Source organism: Gopherus flavomarginatus, chromosome 4 (assembly GCF_025201925.1).
Source record: "Gopherus flavomarginatus isolate rGopFla2 chromosome 4, rGopFla2.mat.asm, whole genome shotgun sequence".
NCBI lineage: Eukaryota > Metazoa > Chordata > Testudines > Testudinidae > Gopherus > Gopherus flavomarginatus.
Window position 1 is genome coordinate 194184552 of NC_066620.1, and position 20563 is coordinate 194205114.

The window sequence follows — 20563 nt, forward strand, 5'->3', positions numbered from 1 at the left end:
AAATAGCTAGGGATGGCCCTGGTGCCACTCCCCTGCCCTCCCCACATGACCTGTTCTGTCCTTCCGATATATTTTGTACCTCGGAATGATTGTGTCCCATTGATTGTCCTCACTCCACCAGGTTTCTGTGTGGGTGCACAATGCTACGATCTTGATTTGATAACATTTTAGATCCATTTTGTGCTATTGTTAATGACTGCACAAGATACATGGCAATGAAAAGTCCATAGTCTGAACCAAATTTTCCCTTGGTTAACTTTTTCCATTGTCATATACAGTGCTGTGGCCAAGTCGGTCCCAGGATATTAGGCAGAAAGGCGGGTAAGGTTATACCTTTTATTGGACCAACTTCTGTTGGTGAGAGGGACAAGCTTTCGAGTCACACAGAGCTCTTTCTTTAGGTCTGGGAAACATGCTGCTTGTCAAGGTAGTTTTGTCAGCATAGCAGTGGAGTTAAAGCGGCAGGAGGAGCTTTTCAGTGTGTACGTCTCCATTGTTTTGTCGACGAAAGCTGACATTTGTTGGCAAAACTGTGTAGTATAGACAAGGCCTAACTCAGAGCATCACAGCTAAATACAAGTAACTATATACAAGTACATATACAATATAAGTAATTCACACATATCAAGGTGAAGTGGCCCATTAACACTCTTCCAGTAATAGAGAGGAAAGGAAGGAAGGAGGGAGAAAAGCAGGTGTGTGTATGTGTGGATTGTGTGTGTACAGATTGTTATAATAAGCCATAAATCCAGTGTCTCTATGCAGTCCATGATTTTTAGTGTCTAGGGAAGTTATGAATTTAAGTCCCAGGCTTGTCTTTTGAAAATGTTGTGCAAGTTTTCTTTGAGGATAAGGACAGATAGGCCAGCTACAGAGCGATTGCTTTGTGAAAAGTGTTCACCCAAAGGTGATGTGAGATAGGCATCCGCATGCCTAGAGTAAGGCAACAGCATGCATGCCCAGAAGCAGAAACATAGGCGGCTAGGGAATTTTTACCCTGAAAACTTAGGCGTTGAGTATGTTTAGACACCTACCAGCATGGGTGGTGAGTGAACCCCTACTTTGGAGAAGCTAGCCCACCAGCCCCACCCCTTCCGTCCAAAGCCCTGTCGCCTCACATACAGAAGCCCTGAAACCTGCCCCCCCCCCATAAAAGGAGGAGCCCTGGCCAGCACCAGTGCTGGTCTGAGCGCCAGGCCAGGCCGTTTCCCCTACACCCGCCAAGCCAGGCTTAATCTGGGCCAGCCCCCACCGAGTGCCAGGCAGAGCCAGTGATGCCCTCCCCCCCAAAGCCAGCAGCCCCAGTGCCCAGCTGAAGCACCTCACTCCCTCACTAGACCCCCGTGCCTGCTACTTGCTTGCAGCGTCCCTCCCCGCCCCTGAGGAGAAGTGACGCAGTGAGAAGTGAGGACCAGGGCAGGGTGGTGGAGTGCAGGTTGGCAGGCAGCAGCAGCAGCAGACAGTGGGGGCCTCAGGGAAGGGGTGGGGCCACCGTGGCCCAGGTGTCAGTTGGGGGCGGCTGCAGGTCTATTATACCTGCTGGCCATGCCTACGAGGTTCAGCAGAAGTTTTGTGGATCACAATGCTTTCAAAACTGGGATTTAGGCACCTAAACCCAATATTTACACATCTAAATCTGTGGTTTAAGTGCCTAAATTCCACTGAGGATCTGGGCTTAGGTGTCTAAAAGTTAAGTGTTGCAGCACTGAGCTCAGGAATGTCTAAGGCCTTGTCTACTGTAGAAAGTTGTAGCAAACTATAGTGTGGATCCAATTATATCAATACAAAGAGGCTTGTACTGGTTTGAAGATTATCCTAAGCATAAGAAGAGTTTCTGGAGTGGGGGAAAATCTCACACATTCCAAATGTTCAGTACTGTGGGTAGAGTATACATTTTCCACAGCTTATAAGAAGGAGGAAAACATCTATATTTCCTAAAAAGAATTTTTGCATGTGTAATGTGTAATTTTGCATGTGTAATGTGGATACTGTGTGAGACAGTATAGTGTTTGTATGTGTGAGAAAGAGAGTATGTACGTAGTGTGTGTGTATAGTGTCAGTGTGCAGTGGGTGTGTTCTGAGGGATGGCAGTTGTTAAAATACTGGCAATCACAATCAAATGTAATCGTATTCTAAATGATATTCAAATCACATTTATGTTAATGTATGTCTTATACACTGTGTGCCCTATAAGCATAATTACTTTGCACTCCGCACCCTCTCCTCTGCAAATGAAGCGATTTGTTTTCCACATTAGTAAATCAGCAGGTTGAAAGCTATTGTAAATCAATGTTTTCATTATACATGTGATGCTCAATACTATTGTTGAATAAGAGGAAAAAGGTAAAATCTGGATCCTGGTTTTTTTGGTCCCCAGCCCTCAAATTCCACTGGGCATATACACAACAAATTCAGCTACTCCAACTGCACCAAACTAACAAACCTTAATGCATCCCAATACAACAGCATCTCAAACTCTGATCTGGCACCTTGATCCAGTTTGATCCAGTGAGTTTTTATGCTGGGATCCAAATTATTCTGATGGACCAGGAGAAGCTGCATGTGTCCTGAGTTCAGACAGCAGAACAAGGTATGTACCCAAAAAATTAGCAGGATCCAGGTTCCAGTTGAATTTGCAGCTTTCTTGTACCAGGATGTGTTGGGATCCAGTTTGGTGGAATAGTAGAAGCAAGACTCGCTCTCTGTTTTGAGGCACAGTTTATTTTGGGGTGGACAGAAACAAGATCTGTGTTTTAATGGCGCTGTTGAGCTGGGAGGATGCATCAGGATCTGGCGTTTGAGCGGGTACAACAGGAACAGCTAAACATGCTCGTTATTCATATGGTAGAATTAGGGTTAGTGGGGTAAAAATGTAGCTGGATGCGGGGCTCTGCAGGGCTGCTGTGCCCTGATGCAATGTGCTTCGCGTTCCAGCGGCACAGACATTGGCTCTCTCTGTTCAGATTTTAAGGGTAGGGGGAGAGCCCCAAATCGGCGGGATCCAGCTTCCTACCTTTTCCCGTCTGATGGGAGGTTTTTGACTTTCCCTCGCTGGCTAACACGTGCTGGGGTGGGGCGCACGGCTCCCACGAAAGATCCCAACACTTCCCAGGGATCTGTGTCAGGTGATTTATTTTAATTGTCCCCAGCGGTAAATACACACACACGGCAACAGAGCAAGTACTCAGCCCCGAAGTCTGATCTGAGGCCAGGGCTGGCTGGAGTACCAGCGCCCAGGATCGTTGATGTTCCCAGTCCCATCCCAGCGGCGGCTTCACTTGCTGGTGCTTGAGGTCTCTGGCAGCCTCCTGTCTCGCACCGCTCGCTCTTGGTGTCCTCGGACAGCCCCCCGGGGGGTGGGGGAGGCTAAGTCCTGGGGGGCGGCGCTGTGTCCGCAGTGGAGGTGCGCACAGCCCAGCCGGAGCTGGGACGCGGCGGCCAAGGGGCTGGGGAAATCCAATGGGGAGGGCGCCTCTGCGTGCCTAAGCCCGCCCACCTCTGCCTGCGCATCTTCCCCCAGCCGCGCCGAGCCGGGCCGGGCCGATCCGAGCCGGGCCGGGGGGCTCGCTGCGGGAGCCGCAGAGACGCGTGGATGGGCAGCTCAGCTCCGCGCCGGGACCAGCCGCACCCTCCCCCAGGTATGTCTTGTCTAGCCGGCGGCTTTGCCTTTCAGCCGGGCCGCTCCTCCCCACTCACCCCGCCCGCCCCTTACGGCGGGGAGCCCCAAACTTCCAGCGGCTGCTCCCGACCCGCGCCACGGAGCAGGGCAACTTAGTTCGTGCCTCTCGGGCACCCCCCTTCTCGCGCCGCTCCTCGCTCGAGTCCTTTAGCGGAGCTGGGGCTCCAAGTTTCCGTGGAGCTTGAGGGGCTGCTTCGGTGGTCGTCTGCTGCTGGGTGCCTGGGGACAGTTCATCCCTGCGCGCAGGGAGCGCCACTGGCTCTGCCCCGGGGCCAGCGCTGATCACTTAAGACGAATCAAGCCCCCCCGAACACGAGAAAGCCGCTGGCTTATATCTGGGGCTAGTAGCGCCCTGGGCTTCCCTCTGTTAGAAGAAACGCCTGCTTCTGCGTGGAGCCGGTGGGCAGCAAGGTGATTACTCCCGTCTGATCTTGGACGGGAGGCGGGGGCTTAGCTAGTTAGTTTCACTGCTGCCGCTGGGAAGGGTCACTCTCGTTCGTAGCTTCTCCAGGGCAGATGAATAGGTACATAGCTGAGTCCCTTTCGCATTGCGGAGCTCAGTCTTTCCTTCGGTCCTACAAGAGACTGGCCAAGTGGATCTGAAACAGCTCCCGTGCCCATGGATGGCAGGCTCAGATCAGACTTGCTAAACCGGAGGTAAATTCCCAGCTTGTGGCTCAAGGTAGTGTTTTTTTTTAAAATGCCTTCCTCTTATAATGAAGAATTTAAATCTGTGTTTCAATGAGACAATGACAGTCCTCATGGATCACTTTCAGAACTCTTTTCCAGGGATCACAGTCTGACAGCCCCATTCCAGCACAGTTTATTCTTGCCTAATGCAAAGTACAACTGCTGATTGCTCTCTGTGAGCTATAGTCTTAAACAGAGTACCAATGATGTATCTAGCAGGAGAGTGTACCTCAAGATTTGAACAGCAGGAGTGTATTGATTCCATTACCAGAATTTATGGCGCTACCAAAAATCCTTTTACCACAATTACTTTCCCAGAATTAAAGTTCTTATCTAAGCGTCTATCACTAACAGAGGTCAAAAGAGTTGGAAAGATGGAATAAGTTAGAGTAACTTCTAAATAAGTGCAGTAAAAACAGTGTTGCTTACCTATAGATACAATTCTCTGTATATAGTCATGCACCAATTCTTTTTTTGTTTTTTAAGTGACTAGTGATTCTGAGGTTTTGGGTGTCCAGCATGAGATGTATTAAAGGAGACTGATTTTTCAGAGGGTGGGCATTCTGGGCAATGGTTTCTTATTTTAGCCATTTTCCTTGATCATGAGGACAGTATTTTAAGAAAATATATCCCTGTTATAATCAACTAGAGTTGAATCATTGGTTTTAGCAATAACTGGCCAGGTTTCCCAGAAGTTTGGCAAGAAACAGCTGGCTTTACAACTTTGCTTAGTAGGTTACAGAATCAGTTAGGGGTGTTGCCAGTTTGTCACCAAGCAATTATTCATAACAAGAGCAGAGAGATCTAGGAAAAAATGTCCCCCAAAGCCCATTCTTGAACTGAATTGTATGGGGGAGAGAGAGGGGGGAATATTGGTTAATGGGGGAAAATCTGAATTTTGAATATTTTCAAGATTCTGTATTTAAACTAATAGTAAAAGCAGGGGGTTAAGCAGGATGTTATGTCCTGAAAATACTTCTTTAATATATGGTGTTAAAATAAATTTTTCATAGCTGAACAAACATAAAGGAGAGCAACACCACTTGATTTAACTGAAAGTGAAGAACAATTTAAGAAAACTTATTTAAGTAAAATTGACTAAATATATTGATAATTTAGGATATAAAGCAGCTTTCTAAGAGGAGCCAGTGAGTGCATCGTTCCTCATTTCCTCCTGCCGGAGAAAGTAAGCATGTGTGTATAATTCATAGCACTAAGCCAAGGACGAGAATGTCAGCAGTCCTTCAACAAGATGTCCTTAAATACAAGCAGAAGAAGGGGAATGAGAAGGGATCAGATTCTCCTTTCAGTTACACTGATGTAAATCCAGAGTAACTCCATTGAAGTCAATATTTATTCTAGATTTATGTGAGATCAGAATTTGCCCTAAAATATCCTTTGCACCAAAAAAAAGGTAATCCTACACCAAGAAACATTGGCTTTTGTGACTACTCTAGGCATATCAAAATTTCCCAAGGGAAGAATAAAACAATCAAAAGCCAGAGTGAATAATAAATCAGGCAATCAAGATAACCCTAATAATTTAATTACAGTCTTTGAAGAATAATGGTAACAATCAAGTCAGGAAGTTAACATCAACACTGGTGGCTTGATTCAGCCCTGACACAATGAATGTCACAGAGGCCCAAATCCTCAAGGATATGTAGACTGTTAACTTCTACTGATTTCCTAAATACGTTTGAGGATCTGGACCGTTGTTCCTGGGTGCAAAAAGTCTGCTTGGAGTTGAGATGGAGCTGTACAAGGCACCTTGCAAGTGGTTGGGGAGGTGGCTTTGCCAGGCTTACTGTTATACTGATGCAGCATATTCCCTTGATAGCCTCTGCCACTGGTTCTCCCTATCTATGGGAATGTTCTGGCAGAGCCCCTGCATCAAATCAGTGTTGGAAACACAACCTGCCCTCTCTCCCAGGATTAGTATCCTCCCTTAACTTGTAGCTGCCTGCATTCCACTCCAGTTTTATTTATACCCCTTAGTGCTGACAGAAGTGAATCAAGCTCTACATACCCAGCCCTTCTAATGTAAATTAAATGCCCGTTAGCAAGAAAATAAGGGCATTTGCGTGTTTTTGTTTCTTTTGCCCTTCAGAATCTGTATGCTCTGTTGGGGCTCTGACTGCTCTAGCTTTAGGAGAGGAATAGCTGGTCTCCCTCCATCCTGACTATATATAAACAGGCCGCTCCTCCTGTTCACCTTCCTCTGAATCCCTCTCAGATTCTTTTAAGTTGTTCTGCAACATCCTTTCGGTGCCTCGTCTTGCCATTTGAAGAATGTGATTACCTGCCACTAGGGCATTTACATTTCAAAAGACCTGCCCAACTGTAATAGTATTAAATACAAGACTCAGATCCCCAAAGCAACATCATTCCCTTGCTCTCAAACTTTAGAGTTGTGGCACGTCTGCCAGGAAAACACAATAAAATAAAATGGAGGCTCATGAATGAATAAGTTATTCCACTAGCCTACTGTTCGTGGGTATTTTCTAGCTTATTTTTTCTCATCGTTCCATCTTTTTGCTGCTTTTTCTTTCTCTCCTTCCATCTTCCATTTTCATTAACTTCTAATTCTGTTCAGTGGCTTATCCTTTTTTTCCCCTTCTTCCTTTTTTGTGTTTAGTCACCCTATTCTTTTCTGTTCTGTTCTTCAAAAACAAAACAAAATCATGCTGTTCTTGCTTCCTCTTTATAAAATATGTAGATCCTAGTCTGGTTCTTTTTAAACGGCCAAATTCTCAGCTGGTAGAAATGGTCTTAAGGTGTATCTACACTACAGCTGCTAGAGCTGTACTGCTGTAGTGTATACACTTTCTATTTCAATAGAAGGGTTTTTTCTGTTTTCTCTGGGAGGCTGTAGCTATGTTGATGGAATAATTATTTTGTTGACCTACCTGCACTAGGGATTAGGTTGACCTAATTAAATTGTACAGGGTCTAAAACTTTTCACAGTCCTGAATGATGTAGCTAGATCAATCACATTTTTTACTAGACTAGGACCATAGATCTGTTGACTTCAGTGGAGCTTCACCAGTTCACGCTAGTTGAGCATCTGGCCCATAGTTCATTTTCTTATTCTCTCCTTCGGGCTTCTGTGTCCTTTTCCATTATTCTTTGCCATGTTCATCATTCTCTCTGCTTTTATCTTTCTGTCCCCTTTGATTCTCCCCCATTCTTTCATTTATTCTGTTCTATTTTATGCTGTGTAAGTTCTTATACTACCCTAGTCAATGTTATATCTGAGCACTTTCAGAAGTTAATGTGACTAGTATCTGTCACATGTGGTTCATTTTCTCTCTCAGCCTCTCCCAGCCAAGGAAATACTGTGTGCAGTGTAGTGTTTTGGTACGGATTTTTTAAAAAATAGATCTGTACACACTGATCTAGGTTTGTGTTAGAGAAGGCAGGTCAAGGAATTGTGCATGGCCGGTCAAGGGAGTGTGCCTTGCATTTGGAGCTGAAGGTGGTGAAGTTTGTGATAGTCCTTAGTTCCTGGAGAGTTTCTTCCAGTGTAGACTGCTCCCCAAGAAAGCTCTGTCTCCCACACAGACAAGCTTTATCCTTATGGCAAAGAGTTCCATTGTGCCTCAGGAGTGGAGCTGTTGACTGTGGTTCTCATTCTGGGGCCTTAGGCGATCTTTTTAGATATCTTGGGCACAGGCCATCAAGTGCCTTGAAGTTAAGGACCAAAATCTTGAACTGGTCTCAATATTCTGTGGGAGGCTAGTGCAGAGAGTCAAGGACAGGTTTGACGCTCTTGTGGTAGCCTGTGTTGCTCAGGTGGTATGCTGCAGCATTTAGTAGTAGCTCCTGTTTCCTAAGGGCTGACAGCTTCAGCCCCGTTGGTTCTCCTTATTCAGCGCTTCTCTCTATCTCCCCCATATTATACTGTCTGCTCCTCTACTGAGCTCTCCTGCCTCTCCCTTACTCCAGTAAGGTGGTGTATGTTCCCTTTGGCTTTCTTCCGTGTTCTCTCTATCCCATTCACCCACATGTATTCTCTTAGGGCCTTCCAGTGTTCCATGGCCATGCAATGACCTTCCGTTCTCCATCTTCTTGTGCTCCCCCACTCCTACCACAGTGGCTTATCCCATTTATCTCTCCTACTTCCCATTCTCTGAAGTGTTAATATGAATGGAGATGTGGCTCCCGCTAACTTCTGTTCTACCTGCCTTACCTTCTGCCTCCTGGAGGAGGAGCCGGGAGACAGCCTGCAGAAGAATGCCCTTCAGGGATAGAAAATCCAATATGATTGACCTCCTAGGACTACATGCAGTGGCACGTCTGACGGGGATCCCCCACTGTAAGAGTGGATAACAGGATCTTGCTAATGTGGGAGTGAGAGTATGCCCACCCTGTACAAACACACACCCCAGCTATGGAAATAAGAGTGGTTTTGATTGCAGCTGGCATGGAGCAAAACAGCTCCAGGTAGATTTGCATCTGAAAATGAGAACTCAGGCAGTGAGAGCTGCTTGACCTCTGAATCCGGCAGCTTCAATATAAATTGCCATGGAACAGTCTCTGATAATGTTCCTCTCTGGCATCAGCAACAAGAATTGTTGTTTTCTCCTGCATCCAATACATACTAATTCCTCTAGAGGAAAACAGTCCTTTCCAATCTGCAGGATGGATCTTGAAGCTGCAGAGTGGATTTCTCTTGCATAATTTGTTACCCTACTGGCTCTCATCTTCTTTCCCCTTGCTGAAGGGTTGGCAGCTCCATTTTCAGCCCATTGCAATGTTACCCTTGTACTTCAGTTCTCCCAAGCTGTGATTAAAGTAGATTGAAGCAGGAAGGGGCACTCTCACTACACCTGCTAGTTAAGCAGGAGCATCATGGGGAGCACTGCTTACTTTAGCCAGGGCTGGAGGGGCAGATTCCCTCTGATTTTACCAGCGGAGGTACCGTAAGCTTCCATTGACTTTAGGTCTTATGTAACAGGGAAGGGGGACGCTAAGGCACTAATACGTGTAACTCTGATAAACGCCCCCCCCCTTCTCCCTGTCTTTTCAGGACTTTTCGGATTGCAGTACACAGAGTTAAACATGAGGACTATTGTATATAAAATCCTGAGAAGTAGGCGTTAATGATTCCCAGTCAAGTTCAAAGAGGGGACCATACAGTTTCTTAGGCCATTTCTGTACAGTATGCACTGCTGCAGTGCAGCTGTATCGATACAACACATGTGGTAAAGATGCTCTATGCTGATGGGAGAGAGCTCTCCTAGTGGTATAATAAAACCATCTCTGCAAACTGCAGAAGCTATGTTGGTGGGAGAAGCTTTCCCGCAGACGTAGTACTGTGCACACAGGCCCTTATGTCGGTGTAACTTACACTGCTCATGAGGGTGGAATATTCACACCCCTGAGCGATGTACGTTTTGCTGACATCAGTGGTAGGATAGACATAGCCTTAGGGCAGGTCTATACTTAAAATACTGTTGTAGTCCAGCTGCAGTGCTTCAGTGAAGATGCTACTATACCAAGGGGAGAGCTTCTCCCGTCAGCATAGTTAATCCATCTCCATGAGAGGTGGTAATGCTGTCTACATGGGGGTGAGGTTGGTATAATTACGTCATTCAGGTTTGAAAAATCACACCTCTGTGCGATGTAATTATCCCGGTGTAAGTTTGTAGTGTAGACCTGGCCTTAGTAAAACAGACATTTAATGCAGTAAAACATAAATAGTATAAAATATATTATAAATAGTATTCCAAATACTATGCATAACTTTTAAATGTAGGCTGTTAAGCAATACATCACTGGTGTTCCTTATATAGACTTATTCCACTTTATTTCTCATCCATTCAAATATAAGGTTCCAACATAACATTCTACACTTCAGCACACATAACTAAACACACTTCCTCTGATCTCTCCTCAGAGCTGATTTCTTAGCCTTTATGGTGTGGTGATATGTAGTGTGTCATCTAGACTCTTCAGAGCTTCAGAAGAATTGCAGCAACTCAGTCCCTTCAAGCGCTGCTGCAGAACAAGCTGTCAGCAAACTAACAGTCTGGGGATCTTTACAGCTAGCAACATTCCTGGTCTTGGGTTAATAGCTTAATAGTCCTCAGTTGCTGGTTAAGCACAAATCTAAAGCCTGTATCCAAAGTGGTTCAGGTATTGGGATCAGCATATAAAATATTAATTCTCTGCTTCATGCTTCTATACTATCCCTTCTCTTCCCAATGATGAGAGCTAGTGCTACCATTCAGATTTCAGTGCAGAAATCTAATGATTTCTGAGGAGAGCATGTTGCATAAAGCAATGGGACTTTTGTCATTGGGAGCAGGATTGGGCCTATAATTTGAAATGTGCTTTCAGATTAAATGCATTCTATTAATGTAATATATGATTATTACCAATGAGTACACAAGTATTTTAAAAAGAAAACACGTGAACTCTCCTCAACAGCATTTTCCTTTTAATTTGGGGATTTTATTGTATCATTAAAAAATCATAATTGTTTTTCAGTTGTTAAAATAACTATAAACTACCAAATTGGCTAATGATTCCGAAGCTGTTTTTACGTTTTGTTAAATGTTGTTTATTATGACTTAAAAGAAAATCAAATAGGGCCATAAAATAGGGGTTGACTTTGAAAAGGGGAAATCTAATTATTGTAACATCTGTTTAAGTAAGTTTTCAGTGTTTTACTTTTAATGAAGTGGCATGTATTGAATAAGGGTTTCAGCATTTTATTGTAGCAGCAGGATTTTTTGTGGATAACCTACACATAAAAGAGACTGCTTTGTAGAATCCTCTCACTCTAAAATGCTCTGTAATTCACATATTTATACATGATAAAGCTCACCTAATATTTGCAGTGGAAAACATTGCATAACCCATCAGGGTAAACACCAATATGGGCACTCGCCCATTCAAGTCATTGAGAGTTGATGCACAAAAAATGTAGGGTTGGGTCCCATGATATTTTACTAGAGCCCCCTTTGCAAGGCATAATTAAAGGCATGTGAATATTTCCATTATAAACCATTATTTTCAGGCGGTTGTAACTTGCTCTTAATGTCTGCAGGGCAGGCCAGGAGCAAATATTTTTCCTACAAATTAGTAAGAATGTTGTTTGACTGATATAGAGGTGCCAAACAAAAAAGTGATTGACTCATTCAGATACTTGGGGTAGTCAACAGCTCAAAGCAGAAACGCTGCAGGTCTGACTTTTGTTCATGAAGTTGACAAATAAATAATCTAATAAACACTTATTACTAGGCAGAGTGCTTACTGTCATTTCATTGAGCCAGCCTCCTCTAAGGGCTGTTGTTAAGTAGTTGAGGTTAGAATCAAGGCCCTGCCTCCTTACTGTCCCTCTCCCTGTGGGGGTGGGCTGCTCAAAGGCCGAGATCCTACATGGCACTAAGCAGGGGCGGCTCTAAGCACCAGCACACCAAGCGCATGCCTGGGGTGGCAAGCCGCGGGAGGCGGCCTGCTGGTCGCCGTGAGGGCTGCAGACAGGGAGCCTTTGGCGGCATGCCTGTGGGAGTGTCATAAACAGATAGCTAAGGGTTAATGTCTCTTTCACCTGAAGCACCTGACCAGAGGACCAATCAGAAAACCGGATTTTTTCAACTCTGGGTGGAGGGAAGTTTGTGTCTGAGTCTTTTGTCTGCCTGCCTGCTTTCTCTGAGCTTTGGAGAAGCAGTTTCTACTTTCTAGTCTTCTGTTTCTAAGTGTAAGGACAAAGAGATCAGATAGTAAGTTCTATGGTTTCTTTTCTTTGGTATTTGCATGAATATAAGTGCTGGAGTGCTTTGATTTGTATTCTTTTTGAATAAGGCTGTTTATTCAATATTCTTTTAAGCAATTGACCCTGTATTATATCATCTAAATACAGAGAGAACATTTGTATGTATTTTTCTTTCTTTTTATATAAAGCTTTCTTTTAAGACCTGTTGGAGTTTTTCTTTACTTCAGGGAAATTGAGTCTGTACTCACCAGGGAATTGGTGGGAGGAAGAAATCAGGGGAGATCTGTGTGTTGGATTGCTAGCCTGATTTTGCATTCCCTCTGGGGGAATAGGAAAGTACTTTTTGTTTCCAGGATTGGAAACAGAGAGGGGGAGTCACTCTGTGTAGTTTCACAGAGCTTGTGTCTGTGTATCTCTCCAGGAGCACCTGGAGGGGGGAAGGGAAAAAGGATTATTTCCCTTTGTTGTGAGACTCAAGGGATTTGGGTCTTGGGGTCCCCAGGGAAGGTTTTTCAGGGGGACCAGAGTGCCCCAAAACACTCTAATTTTTTGGGTGGTGGCAGCAGGTACCAGGTCCAAGCTGGTAACTAAGCTTGGAGGTTTTCATGCTAACCCCCATATTTTGGACGCTAAGGTCCAAATCTGGGACTAAGGTTATGATAGGGAGGTCCATCGGTTTGGTGGCAATTCAGCAGCGGGTACGCCGAATCCGCGTTACCAGCGGACCTCCTGTAGGCATGCTGCCGAAAGCTGCCTGACTGCCATGCTTGGCGCGACAAAATACATAGAGCTGCCCCTGGCACTAAGGCACATATTAAACTTTAAGCTTGGAGTGCTCCCATTGACTGCAAAGGGACTGCATATGAGCTTAGAATTAAGCATGTGCTTAAGAGCCTCATCCAGCTCTGATTAAAATCAATGGAAAGACTTCAAGGACCTGATCCAAGTCCCAGTGAAGTGGATTTCAGTGGAAGTTGGATTAAACACCCATTGGCTTCTTCAAGAGGAGCTGAATCTAGCCTAGTGGTTCTCAAACAGTGTGTTGTGACCATCAGCAGATGGCGCTGCGGCAATCTCTAGTATGTGGAAGATGCCATATTGCTCTAGCACAGCATGACCTCACATGTACAGTGTGCGCAAGGTCATGATCCACAGAGGATGCCATTTTGTAGAGCAAAATGGCATCTGTGGGACATGACCTTCCATTTAACGTGCATGAGAGGAGGTCACATTGTGCAAAGGATGTCATTTTGCTCTTCAAAATGGCTTACTCCATGCTGTCTGGTGTCCTGGGAGGAAATAATTCATTAAAATGGGGTCATGCCAGCAAAAGGTTTGAGAACCGCTGATCTAATCCTAAGAGCTTTACAGGATCAGAGCCCAAGGGAGCAGTTACTGGTTCCCACAAGCGCAAGGACTGCAGTTGTGGCAGGCTCTCATACAGCTTATCCAAGCCAGGGGAAGCTCTCTGTACCCTGCCCTCTGTGTGTGGATTAAGGACAATCTAACCCTTAGTATGGTGAATATTGTAATGAACTGTTAGATCATGGATGTTTTAATTCTCTCCACGTTGAAGCTTGGCAAAGTGCTCTCAGCCTGTCAGCATTTTCTCTTCCTAAGGTTTTATTTAAATATATTTGGCCATGTTCTCATTTGAATGTAGCAAAAACAAAAACCAACCATAAAAAAACTATTTTTGGTTGGTTTCAGCCTCTCCCCCTTCCCTATCCCCTCAACATGTCCTAGTGGGGAAAAAGAAAAGTACACTTTAATTTTTGCAGCTAAATAGTATTTTGTTTGAACTGGCATTTAGTGCTATTTTTGTTTTGTTTTAAACAGCTGTTTATAAATATAAAAAACAAACAAATTCCTCTTAAAATTTCCCCCACAGTTGCAGTGAGTGTGCTTAATTAAAAGCTTATTCTGGTTCTACAGTGTTCCCCATTTTTGAAGTACAGGGAATCTCTCTGAAGTCAAACTGAATTTATTAAGGCCCTTACCCTGCACACTCATGCATGTGTTTAACTTTACACATTGGAGATGGTCCATTTTAGTTGGGACCAAAGCGTGCTTACTGTATTCCAAAAATTACATTAACTGAAAGAATTTAGAGAAGATTGTTCTCCATTTTCTTGTTCTGTTTGTTCCTTTCTGCATTTGACCGCACTGTCTTTCCTTTATAATCAGGCTCTCTCATCTTGCATCAGGATCTGCTAGCCTGGACGCCTCTCACTGTGTGAAGTCCCCTTGAAGCCAACAGGGCTCCATTTTGCAGGGCTATATGGACTAGACTGAAGGATTGTGGCAAAACCTAATGCGTGTGCTTAGCTTTAAGCACATGGTAGTCTTAATGAAGTCAGACTATTCATATTTCAAGTTAAGCACAGGCATAGGTGGAAATCCTGGCCCTACTTAAGTCAGTGACAAAGGGGCTGAATGGGGCCAGGTTTTCACACTAAGGTTATGTCTACATTGCTCTGCAGTTTGGACTATGGGCATGTGAATAGCAGTGCACACGAAAGTGCTGTGCTGTAACTCCCTCCTCCCCCCCACCATGGATGCTGTGGGCATAAATTAAAAGTTCCTATTTCACATGAATTGGACCTGTTTGAAGAAAACATAATAATGGCAGCTGGAAACCTAACTTTCCTCTAAGCCGTGTGGCTGTCCAGCAGTCTATCAAGTGCCATGCACTTCAGGTGCCCCTCCTCCCACTGCCATGCTGCTTCTGCCCTCTGCCTTGGAGCCTCTGGCCAGCTGCTCCTGCAAGGCTTCTGCTTGCTGTGCAGAGTAGGGGGAGGGGCCTGATGTCGGGGTGTCCCCCCACCCTACCTCTGAACTCCATCTCCACAGAGCAGGGGAGGGAGGACACAATGGCTCAGGAATGGAACGTAGGACAGAGCTTGCTGGTGGCTGCTGCTGTGTCTGAACAAGCAGGTTTCAGATTGGTGAGTGCCAGTCTACAGACACCTCCCGACTTACGCAATTGTTCCATTCTGGAAAGCCTTGCGTAACTCGAATTTTGTGTAAGTCAGAAATGTATACCTGTACGTTACGCAAAAATTTCCGCAACTCAAAAATCCTATTTCTGGCTTATAGAACTTTTTCCGTAAGTGCACATTTGTGTAAGTCGGGTCTTGCGTATCCCGGGGAGCGTCTGTACTTAAAAGGGCAGCGTACTTAAAGGGGCTATGTGTGTGTCTGTCTGTCTGTCTGTCTCTCTCTCACACACACACTTTGTGTGTCTCTCTCTTTCTCATGCGCACACACACACACATACTTGTAGTGGTGGTGGTGTTACTTGATACTTCTTTCAAAGTTCTGCTATTTTAGTTTTTTGACTGGTCTATGCATTTCATCTTTTTTATTTCTCTCTTACACTTACATTTAATTCTTTGAGTAGGGAGTTCTAAAATGCCTAACCTGTCATGGCTATGTAATTATCCCTATGGTAACTTTAAAAAAAAATATTATATCTAGGTATTTTGTTTCTGCTGCACATTACCACGATATGGTGCACATAACAAAATTCAGTCTGCACATGGATGGAAAAAATTACAGGGAACATTGCTGGGAACCTTTTACTTTTGGATGCTGTGGCCACATGGGGGTGTTACCATGCAGCACTTTGGTGTGCAGTGCTCTTCATGTCCTTGTAGTCTGAGCTGCGGGGCAGTGTAGACAAGCCCTTGGTGTTCAGAGGATGGCGACTTCATTATTTTTCTCTGATGGTTTTCTATGCGTCTTTATAAAAATTAGGAAAATGTGGTTGTAAACCAAAAAAATGGACTCTGGTTGTAGTACCAGCTCCTTTGAACTCATTTTTGAATCTGTATAAGTTTCACTCTGTGTCCCTTTCAGGCCCCAGACTTTCTCCCATTAAAGTCAATGGCAAACTTCACCTTGACTTCAAAGAGAGCAGCATTGAGCCCCAAATTTAGTTTGGTATTTCTGTACATGTATATTTTATACATATTGACATTACCAGAATACTACCTGTTTGTATAGAACCTTTCCCTAGAATAGATAGAAAAGCATCATTACAATGTGTTGTGCCAGTGTGCATTTTCCTGCATATTAAAATGTATTAATAGCTACTTAATTTTAATTGCAAAGATGATACATGATAATGCTAATGGAGCTGGTGAGATGTATTGCATCAATGTTTTCTAGTAGTATTTAATAAACTACTTATTTGCAGGCAATTTCTTCTCATTATTAGTTATGATTAGAGCTGGGATAAAGCCTCAAACATGTCTCTATGAATATTCACCCGGATAGAACAATCAGTTGGTGTGTCTGTGTTCAGATCCTTTCTGTGTTCGCGATCCACAGATATTCTTGCAAATGCTTTTTCTATCTGAATGATTGTGGAAACAGTGAAGTTTAAATGAACAGCAGGAATATAAAAGGCTAATGCCTTCCTGAAGAGCTAAGGTGGGGGTTGGAGGATGGTGGCCTCATAAATAGTAATGGTGAATAGGTGCTCCACAAAGCTCTCCACTCCAAAAAGATTGAGGATCCTAAGTAGAGGTGGGAATGGGTTTCACTTAGCTTCTGAACCCTGGAAGTGAAACATGGATTTTTATGGATCTAAACAGAATTCAAAATTTCAGGTCATTTGGACTTGAAAGTGTGGTTCAGGCCCATCTCTAGGCTTCCCACTTCAGTTAGTCAAAAACTCCTTAAAGCGGAGTGTTTTACATGTTTATTAGGGCCCTGCCTACACTGACAAGTTTGTGGTCAGTAAAGCAGTTTTGAGCGCTGTAACTCCCGAGGTGCACACACTGCCAAGCCACTTAGTGCACAGAAACTGCGCAGATGCAGCGCTTTAAAAAAACCACCCAGACGAGAGGTGTACAGCTTTCTGTGCCGGGGCTACAGCGCTGCAATGCCAGTGTAGACACCGTAGTGATTACAACACTGCAATTGGCCTCCAGGAGGTGTCCCACAATGCCTTTTCTCACCTCTCTGGCCATTAGTTTGAACTATATTGCTCTCAGGTGACCAACTGTCAGCCTCACCCCATACATTCCTTTTACAAATTTGAAAGTCCCCTTCCTGTTTGCTCGGTGATGCGTGCTGTAGTCTCAGTGCATCTTTCCAGGTGACCGGTCCTTCTGCACACACCAGGCGATACCTCGCTTGGAGCAATGCCGAGTTGCTGGACCTCATCGGCATTTGAGGAGAGAAGGCAGTGCAGTTACAGCTGCACTCCAGCCATCAGAATTATGATACCTATGGACAGATTTCTAGATGCGTGATAGAAAGCAGCTGTGACCGGAACACATTGCAGTGCAGAGTCAAAGAGAAGGAGCTGCGAAACTCCTACCACTCCGGTGCTGAGCCCACGACCTGATGGTTCTACAAAGAGCTGGACGCGATACTCTGTGGCGACCTCACCTACAGTGCAAAGGGCCCTATGGATACTTTGTTTTCTTGTGTGCCAGTCGAGAGTGGACCGAGCCAGGAAGAGGCAATCTTGGATGAAAGGGGGAGGGGGACCCAGAGGCAGAGGACGACTCAGAGGCCAGAGATGCTTGCAATCAGGAGCTCTTCTCTACCCCGGAGGAGCCTAGCCAGTCACAGCAGTCAGATATTGGTGAAGCACAGACAGGAGAGGAGGCCCCTGATAAGTGGATCTGATTTTGGGAGTTGCTGAACTGAATTTTTGGGGGCAGGAGGTTTGCAGAAAGCAGGTTTGTCTCCCCCTCGTGCCGAGCTTGAGCGGCAGCACAGGCTGTTGATACACTCCCTCACTTCATGGGAATCTCCCTCAGAGATCTCCAGGAAACTCTTGAGGAGATACTGGGCAATCCACTGCTGCAGGTTCCTCGGCAGAGCTGCTTTGTTTCTTGCCCCATTAATGTTAACTTTCCTGTGCCACTTTGCTGTGACTGGTGGTGGGGACCATTGCTGCACACAGACGAGCTACATAGGTACCAGGGTAGAAGCTGCAGGCTTGGCAAAGACCCTCCCTTGATTCCCTGCTCACCCTCAGCAGCGAGATTTCTTCCATAATGATCACATCCTGTGGAAAGTGTGGGGACAGGAATGAGTATCAAGCCCACCCAAGTGCCCAAGATCCATGTGCCCAGGACAGCAGGGTCTGGGAACAGTGATTTACCCTGCCCCTGCAGCTGCTCACCATTTTGGGGGTCTTGCAGCTCATGTGTGCTTGCCTGGGATCAGCCAGTTAGTGATAGGTCTGTGAGTACTGGCTGTGTGTCAAAGCACTGAAACAGTGTTGTGTGTGTTGCAAACAATACTGCTTCTGTAAAATGTTGCATTTAAACTTCACAGAGATGACCTTGGGAGCACAGTCTCCCTCTTTATCAGCAGTAGAACGGCTGCGCAGAATTAGAAAGCATCCAGGAAGAACTAAGGAGGACTTTATGCATGAGGTTATGATGCATTCCACCGCTGAGAAAAAGAATTGAAGGAATTGCGGGACAGTGAGAAGAGGGACCGAAAGGAGAATGTAGCACACCAGAAAGAAGCCACAGAGTGACTCTTAACAGTTATGGAGTGCCAAGTGGTCACTCTCCAAGCGATATTAGCTTTTCAAACCGAGCAGCTCCATGCCCGTTCTCCCCTGCAGCTGCTGTAACAAAACTCTTTCCCATATGCTCCCCCTACACCGCCAACAAACTACCAACCTCCTGGCTCCACTCTCTACTTGCAGTATTCCACTCTCCCTCCTCACAGTCCAGCAGTGTGAACTCCCACTACCCACTGCACTCAACCCAGCCCTCTGCAGTTTGACCCGGCTGAAGTACAGCACTCGCTGCCTTGTACTCCAAAGGAGAAGGTTGAGTATGATCCCTGGACATACACAAATCTGTAGCTGTCACGGGACCCCTCCTCCTCTTGAGACCTTCCCTTCCCCCATCCCCCTTCTTGTTGATGATTTTTTCATCTGACTCTCTCCTCTGGTTGTTGACTTTCAATAAAAGAATTGTTTGTTTATCTTATTAAGTGAAAGCAAAAAGAGCACTGCAAAGCAACATACAATTATGTTAAAGCCCCTTCTTGCATCATGTGCATCAATCACCTCCTAGCATTACAAGCACTGCAATCCTGAGAATAGCAAAAAATATCAGTGGCTTTCAGCTTCAAGTTGCTGCCTCAAAGCATCCCTCATCCTTGTGGCCCCACGCTCTGCCCCTCTAATGTACTTGGTGGCTAGATGGTCTGGTGCCAGAATTGGAATGTGCGTGCCATCAATCGCCCCTCTGCAGTTAGGGAAGCCCATTTGTGCAAATCCATCCATAATGTCACACACGTTGCCCAGAGTCACAGTCTTTTGGAGCAGGATGCGATTAATGGCTCTGCACACTTCCATCAACATGAATCCAATGGTTGACCTTCCTACTCTGAACTGGTTAGAGACCAATTGGTAGCAGTCTTGTGTAGCCAGCTTCCACAGTGCAATCACCACACACTTCTCCAGTGACAGGGCAGTTCTCATTCTCATGTCCCTCATGTCCTTGCGCTGCAGGACTGGGGCGAGCTCATCATACAGTCCCAGGAATGTCTCTTTCCTCATGTGAAAGTTCTGCAGCCACTGCTCATCATCCCTGACATGCATAACAATATGATCCCACCACTCAGTGCTTGTTTCCCAAACCCAAAAGCAGAGTTCCACTGTGCTCAGCACCTCCGTGAACGCCACAAGCAATCTCCTGTCGTAGCTAGTATGTGTGGCGAGATCAATGTCACACTCCTCTTGCCTTTGTAGTTTAAGGAATAACTCCACTGCCACTCATGACATATTGGTCAGTGTGAGCAGCATACTGGTCAACAGCTCGGGAGCCAGTCCTGCAGACCAAAAAGGCAGGGCGCACCGTACACAAACTGTTGAAAGATGGCGCCAAATGCGGACTGAAGCACAGGGATTGCTGGGATGCGAAGCAGTGTATCATGGGGAATTGGGACAGGACTCAGGATGCCCTGTGACCCCTTCCGCCTTCCCACAAGTCTTAGCGGCAAAAGAGAAAGAGGTGCTCTGTGGGATAGCTGCCCAGAGTGCACTGCTTCGAATAGTGCTGCAAATGTGAACATGATATTGTGCAGGCAGCTGTCAGTATGAACACACAACAACGGTTTTCCTTCAGCACTCTCTGAGCGGCGCTGTAACTTTGCAAGTGTAGACGTGCCCTAGGTTTCACAGAAACAATTTACAGAAGCAACTGTAAACTAGTATTTTTGCTGCTCAAGAGCCTCTATAAACGTCTTGGAGATTTAGGAGTTGGCTTAGAAACCAAAACAACGCTATTACTTTCAGCAGTAAATATATTTCAAAACATTCAAAAAATCCCATATAACTTCAGGTGCTGAGTCTGCAAAGTGCAATTAGATATATAGCGAAGGAAGTGAATTGTTAAGCAGAATTTCAAGTCTGATTTTTACCATGCATCCTCAGTGATTCCATCCCTGTACATTTACACTGTACTCCAAAGAAGTGA

The 20563-nt window shown here is 45.2% G+C and overlaps 1 protein-coding gene across 1 annotated transcript in view; it reads left to right on the forward strand.

Moving 5' to 3' along the window:
* The first annotated feature begins 1974 nt into the window (after positions 1 to 1974).
* KCNS3 (potassium voltage-gated channel modifier subfamily S member 3) overlaps positions 1975 to 20563 on the forward strand; it is a 37930-nt gene continuing 19341 nt past the window's right edge. The window contains exon 1 of the mRNA XM_050950826.1: positions 1975 to 3638. The gene's annotated coding sequence lies outside the window, so the exon portion shown is untranslated. The remainder of the gene's footprint in view (positions 3639 to 20563) is intronic.